Genomic DNA, 8,584 nt, shown 5'->3' on the forward strand with positions numbered 1-8,584 from the left:
TCTGGGGCTCTGCTTCATTCCTGTGCCTGAAGCCCAGGCAGTGACGTCCCCTCTAATCCCCGTGAGTCTGTTTCCCCGGCTAATGAGCAGCTCCATGATTGACTGAGTGCCAGCTTCATGCCAGCCAGGGGGCGGGGTACTTCTCCTCAGCACAAGTGCCCCCTCAGTGACTGTAATGCAGAAGTAGGGGCTGGGCACCCTCTCCCATTCATGTGTACTGCTGCCTCTTCGCTCCATGTCAGCCCCGACACAAACCTCAGCCCTTCCTCTGGTTATCCCAAAAGATCTCTTCACACCAAACCATTCAGGAGCTTGGGAACTTTGTTGGAGACTTGAGGGTCAAGAAAAGGAGGGGGTGCAATGCATATTGCACAGTGTCCCACCATCCCCTGGCTCTCCCTAGATGGAGTCCATGTTTTGGGACGTCAGCATCATCCCCCAAACAGGACATCACGCCTCTCCTACAAAACACAATGCTCTCCCCAGGAGTAAGTCTGGTGAATACAATTGAATACACCTGCCCTCACACAGTAACATAAGGCTGGGCAACCCACAGGGTAGAGGGGCTCACTGATTTCTCAAGCTCACTCAGCTAATAAGAATCCTACTGGGAATTTGAGCACAGGTCAATCTGAAAGCCCCCACTCTCTACTACGTCGTGTTGCCTCGCCATGATGGAATCACCTGCTGACACCTCATTTCTTTCAAAGACAGGCCGTGTTCTGTGCCCTCCTTTTCCTTGCAGGCTTAGTCTTGCCCCTGATTCCATCCCAGCTGCTGGAGCCAGTTCCTGACTGCGGTCCCTGGCCCCCTACCACGTCCCACACATAGCTCTGGGGGCCTCCTTCCTCTGCCTTGCACCACCCCTGCTCTGCCCGCCTCCCTGCACTGAACCTCTTGCTCTATTTGATGGGGACCAATTGCTTGGCCTGCCACCCGTCTCCTCATCCCACATTCTCTGTCTTATTGGGCTTTCTCCCATTACCTGTCACCAGGCCCCTGACCACTGGGCCACCTCCTGTCCTGCTCAGTGCCCACAGGCAGCTCCCACAGAGCCTTGCTGATGGTATATGCTGTTTTCAGAAGACAATGACTCTCTCTTCCTTTCATGACTCTCTCTCTCACAGGCAAAGAATGTCTGCCTCCCAAGAATGATTCAATTCTTCACTGCCCCTACTGGCCAAGGTGCTCTAGGGAGGACCTTGCTGTCAGTGGCGTTTAATGGAGTGACTGAGACATCTCTACCTCCCTTCTCCCCTCTTTTACTCCATGTTGGCTGAGCAGGCAGCTGCCCTGGAAAAGACTTTTGGCTGATCCATTTTCTCCCTGCTCCCTCAGACTTTCCCATGCAAAGCTAATAATAGCTACTCATTGCTGTTGTCAAACTGAAAGTCAGAAGCAGATTCCCACCATCTGGGCAAGGACATGGCGGTCCTGCACATCGTGTGGGCAGGTGTCGGGCCCCAGCCTTGGGGAGCACGAAGGAGCTGGAAGGAACTCTCTGGAGGGGCTGGTATGCATTTAATGTCCAAAGGGATGGAGAGCTATTGTCACAGGTATCAACTCGCAGTATTATAATAGCGGTCGGGATTCTCAGACAATCTGGCAACCAGTTGGGGCTTTCCAGAAGGCCCCACGTGGCCCACCAACGCACATATCCCCGGATAGCCAGCTGAGGGGTAGAGTTCGCCACATAGGCAATGTGGCCCCCAAGCTGTGGAGGCTGCAGATCAAATGAAGAGTCACCCCGGGGGGCTGTTGGCCTGTGCTGAAGAACTATGACACATACAAGCCCATGGCAGGAGCCAAATTATGCAACCGCCCTCGTTTCATCATCCATTTCTGCCCTCCTCCTCCGCAAAGCCTTCGCAGCCGGCCCACCAACCGTGTCTCTTCCTCCTCTAAGTTTTGGGCTATACCAACCATTGGGCACCTAAACAGATATGGCCTTGTGGCCTTCCCAGCATCCTATAAGGAACTTTCACCTACTACATTTTTCTTTAAAGAGGTGTGTGCATGGAGCGCCTGGGTGGCTCAGTCAGTTAAGCATCTGCCTTCGGCTCAGGTCATGTTCACAGGGTCCTGGGATCGAATCCCACATTGGGCTCCCTGCTGAGAATCAGGGAGCCTGCTTCTCCCTCTGCCTCTGCCTCTCCCCCTGCTTGTGCTCTTTCTCTCTCTCTCTCACTCCCATGCACTCTCTCTGGCAAATAAATAAAATCTAGAAAGAAAGAAAGAAAGAAGGAAAGAAAGAAAGAAAGAAAGAAGGAAAGAAAGAAAGGAAGAAAGAAAGAAAGAAAGAAAGAAAGAAAGAAAGAAAGAAAGAAAGAAAGAAAGAAAGAAAGAAAGAAAGAAAAGAAAAGAAAAAAGAAGAGAGAGAAAGAAAGAGGTGTGTGCGTGCCTGTGCATGAGAGAGTGTGTGTGTGTGTGTGTGTGTGTGTCCTGACGCAGGAGCTCCTGTGCAGAAGAGAACTACGGCTGAGAATAGTTACACGAGACAAACAGCTCCCATCTACTGGCTCTTCCCAAACGCCAGCCGTCTCCATGCTTCAAAGACCCTCTAAAGTGCCGTAGAGGACGTCCTGAGACTTCTTGACTTCTGTGTCTTAGCTGCCCAGTATCTGGTCCCCCTTCTTAAGTGAGGCGAAATTCTCCCTCTCCGAGCCTGGGACTCCCTTTCTCTTGCTGCTGACCAGAGGCTGCAAAGCCAGATGCTTGCTTTCTCCCTCCGCCTGGCAGCCAGGACATGGGCATGTGACCCGGTCTGGCCATGAGATTTTAATCAGGAACAAGTGGCAGAGAAAAGGGGACAGGGAGAATTTGTTCTAGCAGCAGCACTAGTGGCAACATCTGGATGCCAGGGGCAGCGGGTCAGGGGGCTCCTCCTTTGTTTTCAGCACATTTTCTAAGTCCGGTTGGACCCACCCTTCTCAGTGATTCCTTGAGCTACTCCATCACCAAATTTTTTCTGTACCTAAATAGGTCAGAATAAATTTTCATTCCTTATAGCCAAGAACCCTGGCTGTAGATTAAAATTCTTGTATCACAGGGTAGGATTTGAAGCTCAGAGAGGTAAAGCAACTTGCCCAAGGTTACAGGGCTCACACCTGTCGACTATAAAGCTTGTGTTCTTTTTAAAAAAGTTTTTATGTACATTCCAGTTAGCATAGGGTGTTATATCAGTTTCAGGTGTACAATATTGTGATTCAACACAACACCCCGTGCTCATCAGACAAGTGCACTCCTTAATCCCCAGCAAAGCTTGTGTTCTTGACAACATTGATTGTTAAATGTTCAAAATGAGAATTGGATTATAAAAGGCTTCTTCTCTTGTGGATACTTCACAGACTTTTTTTATGAGAAAATTAGGATAGAACCATTATGTTGCTGGAGATAGTATATATCGGTACAACCTTTGCAGAAGGCAAATCGGGAATATGTATCAAGCCCTTTAAAATGTTCAAGTCTTTGGGGGCACCTGGGTGGCTCAGTCAGTCAAGCGTCCTACTCTTGGTTTCGGGTCAGGTCATGATCTCGGGGTTGTGAGATCGAACCCCACATCAGGCTCCGTGCTCAGCATAGCATCTGCTTACGATTCTCTCTCCCTCTCCCTCTGCCCCCTCTCCATGCTCTCTCTCTCTAAAGTAAAATAAATAAATCAAATCTTTAAGAATAAATAAATAAATAATTTTTTAAATGTTCAAGCCCTTTGAGTTACTATTACCATTCCCCCCCTCCCTTCCCCCTTAGGTACAGTTATCACTCCCATTGAGAAATCATGTACTAAGGGAAGAGATTCATGTACAAAGACGTTCAACATTAATTAAATAGTTAATAGTTGAAAGTGCACAGCAAAGAGGAATAATATCTCTGCCAATTTCAGTAACAGCCGTTTTAAGTGATTTTTAACAAATAAAACCCACCATTTGGAATTTTTTTAAGATTTTATTTATTTATTTGAGAGAGAGAGAGCACAAGTCAGGAGCCGAGGCAGAGGGAGAAGCAGACTCCCCACTGAGCAGGGAGCCCGATGCGGAACTCGATCCGAGGACCTTGAGATCATTACCTGAGCCGAAGGCAGACGCTTAACCCACTGAGCCACCCAGGCACCCACATTTGGAATTTTAAAATTACTAACAAACAACTCTTGAGTCAAATTTGAGATCTAAATTGAGAACAGAGAAAATTCAGAAAGGACTATTAATAAAAATACACCATTGCCCGGAGTGTCGGAGCCGCTGCCGCCGAGTCCGGATTCAACCTCGCGCGCCGCTGACGCCTGCCCACCCGACGTGCACTCCCTATTCCTTTTGGTTCTAAGTCCAAAATGGCAACTCTCAAAGATCAGCTGATTCAGAATCTTCTTAAGGACGAACATACCCCCCAGAATAAGATCACAGTTGTTGGGGTTGGTGCTGTTGGCATGGCTTGTGCCATCAGTATCTTAATGAAGGACTTGGCAGATGAACTTGCTCTTGTTGATGTCATGGAAGACAAACTGAAGGGAGAAATGATGGCTCTCCAGCACGGCAGCCTTTTCCTTAGAACACCAAAAATTGTCTCTGGCAAAGATTATAATGTGACTGCAAACTCCAAGCTGGTTATTATCACAGCTAGGGCACGTCAGCAAGAGGGAGAAAGCCGTCTTAATTTGGTCCAGCATAACGTGAACATCTTTAAGTTCATCATTCCTAATATCGTAAAATATAGCCCAAACTGCAAGTTGCTTGTCGTTTCCAATCCAGTGGATATCTTGACCTATGTGGCTTGGAAGATAAGTGGCTTTCCCAAAAACCCGTGTTATTGGAAGTGGTTGCAATCTGGATTCAGCCCGGTTCCGTTACCTAATGGGGGAAAGACTGGGAGTTCACCCATTAAGCTGTCACGGGTGGGTCCTTGGGGAACATGGAGACTCCAGTGTGCCTGTATGGAGTGGAGTGAACGTTGCTGGTGTCTCTCTGAAGAATCTGCACCCTGACTTAGGCACTGATGCAGATAAGGAACAGTGGAAAGAGGTTCACAGACAGGTGGTTGACAGTGCCTATGAGGTGATCAAACTGAAAGGCTACACCTCCTGGGCCATTGGACTGTCTGTGGCAGATGCCGAAAGTATAATGAAGAATCTCAGGCGGGTGCATCCAATTTCCACCAAGATTAAGGGTCTCTATGGAATTAAAGATGATGTCTTCCTTAGTGTCCCTTGCATCTTGGGACAGAATGGAATTTCAGATGTTGTGAAGGTGACTCTGACTTCTGAGGAGGAGGCCCGTTTGAAGAAGAGTGCAGATACACTTTGAGGGATCCAAAAGGAGCTGCAGTTTTAAAGTTTTCTAATGTACCACTTCACTGTCTAGACTGTAGCAGGATTTTAGTTGGAGGTTGTATATATTGTCCTTATTATCTGATCTGTTACTCAAGTAATATTAAAATGGCCTAAGAAAAAAACGTCAGTTTCCTAAAGTTCCAAATAGGAATGGTTCACCAAACCCTGCAGCTGTATCCTGGTACTGGATGATACCTGTCTTTGTAGCCCTAAATTGGTTAACGTAAGTTAGCCCCACCGTCTCAGAGGCTCCACTGCCAGAGCTGCGGTTGCTCTGCACACCAGATGTGTGTTTACTGTGTGTTCTGTCACTTCGGGTTCCTTCCCCCAACACCCGACATGCCTAGTCCATCTTTTCCAGTCAGTCACGTTCTGGGATCCAATGTATAAATTCAATATTGCGTGTATTGTGCATAACTGTCCTAAAGGATCTTACTTTGTGTACCATGTATGTCAGAATATAGTGTACATGGCCATATAACGTAAAAAGATAATGCAGCCAACTAAGTGTCATACCAACTAAAATACCAAATAAATTTTGAATGGTGAAAAAAAAAATACACCATTGCCCAAACAGAATTTCCCCAGAGGCAAAGTCATCGCCTAAAACACTTATAATTGCTAAACTGCAAAAAATAAAAACAAACCATTTATGTTTAACTAAGGAAGTTTTAAAAAGGGCAATAATAAAGTTTATAAAGTTTTTAGTACCTTTTAAAATGCTTACTCGGTAACAGGAACGTTAAAAAAATCAGGATAAAATTATATTTACCATATGATTAAACTTTATAAAACAAACATACCCATGGATTAAAGTATGAACAAGATACAATATTATCACAGTAGCAGGGACTTTAAATGGTTGAATTCTGGACAATATTTTTTCCTCGTGCTTTTCCATATCTTCAGACTTTTTAAAATGAGCTTGTATTGCTTTTCAATAGAAAAGGGTTTACATTTTCGACGTGAGCTAATTCCCCCGAAACGGAGTCTGGCTAGGCTAGGGAGGTCTGCAGGTCACCGCTCTCCCCAGTGGCCAGAGGAATGGGTATCAGCTCCATGCTCTCTGCCACTGCCTTGCTCCCTCCAGCGCTTAAGACGTGTGTCCCCACTTCCACATGCTGAACGCACCCCAGAACCAGTGATCAGAGCCACAAGAAGGAGAGTTATCTGCGGTTGAAGCAAGTCTGCTGGCAGTTCATCTCACACAGGGAGGCGCAGGTGTTCAGGAACCCCGGAGCAACACCTCAAGCCTTTGGATCAGTCATTACTGGGCTGACATCCGGGTCCACCCTGGACAGAGGCATTGCTTCCATCACCACTGGCAAGATAATGGCTGTAAATGCTCTTCTCTCCACGGTGCTGAGGTGACTTCCTACCCCAGAGGCAGCGTAGTAGGCTCCCTGCAAGCAGGCTGCCCCAAGGCAGGGCAATCACCTCTAATGACAAGTATCACACCTGCTGCAGAGCCCGGGTCCTGTCAGTTCTGAAAGTCCAATGCTTCCAACTGTCATGGGGCACCCCTGGGGCATGAAGTCATTTCAGATCAAGAGTCAGATGCTCCTGCACTCCACTTGGAGCCTGGAGAGCCCTGGCCTTTCGCTTGGTTCTCTTGGACATGTGACCCAAGAGAAGGTGGAGCCTGGGCGGTCTCCGCGTGGAGTGCACCGCCTGGCTCCAGAAGGAAACAACTACAATGGACTGAACTGTGTCCCTCACTATGCATATGTTGAAGCCATAGCCCCACAGTGTGACGGCTTTTGGAGATGGGCCCATAGGAGGTAATTAAGGCTAAGTGAGGTCATTGGGGGGGGGGGGGCTAAGCCAATAGGATCGGTGGCCTTATAAGAAGAGGCAGAGCTCTCTCTCTCCTTCTCCCACCCTCCACCTGTTCCCCCCACCATGTAACGACAGCTTGAGAAGGCAGCTGTCTGCAAGCCAGGAGGAGAGTTCTCACCAGAAACCAAACCCTGCTGGAACTCGATCTTGGAATGCCCAGTCTCCAGAGCTGAGAGACAATAAATGTCTGTTGTTTGAGGCACCCAGCCTATGGGAGTTTATTGTGGCAGCCTGAGCAGTCTAAGACAATATCCTTCTTAATGGGGAACACGCAGATCCTCCCCCACCATCCACTCAACAGGCCCCCAAAACAAGTCTTCCCCCACTCATCCCACCCCGTCCAGGCCCAGCCCTGAGCTTGGGCCCTCCTCACCTAGAGGCCCCTGCAAGTTCCTCAAGGCTCTCTCCATCCCTGGTCAGGAACCTTGTCCTTTCTTGTCATGGCACCCTGGATCTTGAGACAAGTCTTGGTGCTTGTTTGATGCTCAGTAAGAGCTGGTGGGAGGCATAAGTAACCAAGAACCCCTGCCAGGGGGTCCCACCAGCCGGGTGTGGAGAAGCAGGCTTTTCCCCAGCAATCAGCAATCACCCTTCTGGTGCCGGTTCTTCTTTGTTTTCTCTGTTCCAGGGTTCCTGCCACCCACAGGTGGCAATGCCATGGCACATTCTTAATGAACGCCAACCATGAGACTCTTTCTCTGCTCAACCCTCGGCTACAACATTCAACAAGACGACGTGGTGAGCACCACAAGCAATAAGCAAATAAATGTATTATAGCATCTAAAATTACAAAGAATTTAAAAATGGGGGGGCGGATAACATCTTTACAACGTGTGAGGAAATCCCATGGTGCTGAGCAGTGTCCCCTGCATAGCCCTGCATTACCTGATGAGCTGGGCTTGCGTTTGAGCATTAAACCTCTCTCCAGACGCACCCTGCCATCTCTCCTCTCTCTCACTCTGTTTCTGTTCTGTCCCAAGCCTGTGGGGCAAGGGCTACCTCCCTCTGCCCACCTTGTTTGCTCCCCAGCAACCCCTGCCACTCATCAACAGCCTAGGCTGGGCCCTTCCTCCATCACCGCCTAAGCCCTCGGAGTAACCGATTTCATGTGCTTCTGAAAGGTCTACTGCAGTTCTAACAAGTGCAAATACTTTCCTCTTCCAGGAATTGGAGGGCTTCTATGGAGATTGATAGAAAATACAGCACTACAGGTTTAAATGCTATGAAAAGTCCATGCAAGGTCTGAGGAGGGAAAAGTCAATCCCATGGGAAGGCAGGGTTTGGGGGTGGGGGGGAAGGCAGGGCAGGCTTTTCCAAAGATGTAGTATTTGAGCTACATCTTAAACAGTGAGTGGGGATTGGCCGCGCTGGCAAGAGCGGGGTAGAGGAGGGCTTTCCAGGCATTAGGAAGATCAGAAGCAA

The 8,584-nt window shown here is 48.3% G+C and overlaps 1 pseudogene; it reads left to right on the plus strand.

Moving 5' to 3' along the window:
• Positions 1–4,309: 4,309 nt before the first annotated feature.
• LOC114200400 (L-lactate dehydrogenase A chain pseudogene) lies at positions 4,310–5,324 on the plus strand (annotated as a pseudogene).
• The last annotated feature ends 3,260 nt before the right edge of the window (positions 5,325–8,584 follow it).

The sequence above is a fragment of the Eumetopias jubatus genome, unplaced genomic scaffold, assembly GCF_037043125.1.
Source record: "Eumetopias jubatus isolate StellerSeaLion01/CBP00866 unplaced genomic scaffold, mEumJub1_p1.0 scaffold_16, whole genome shotgun sequence".
NCBI lineage: Eukaryota > Metazoa > Chordata > Mammalia > Carnivora > Otariidae > Eumetopias > Eumetopias jubatus.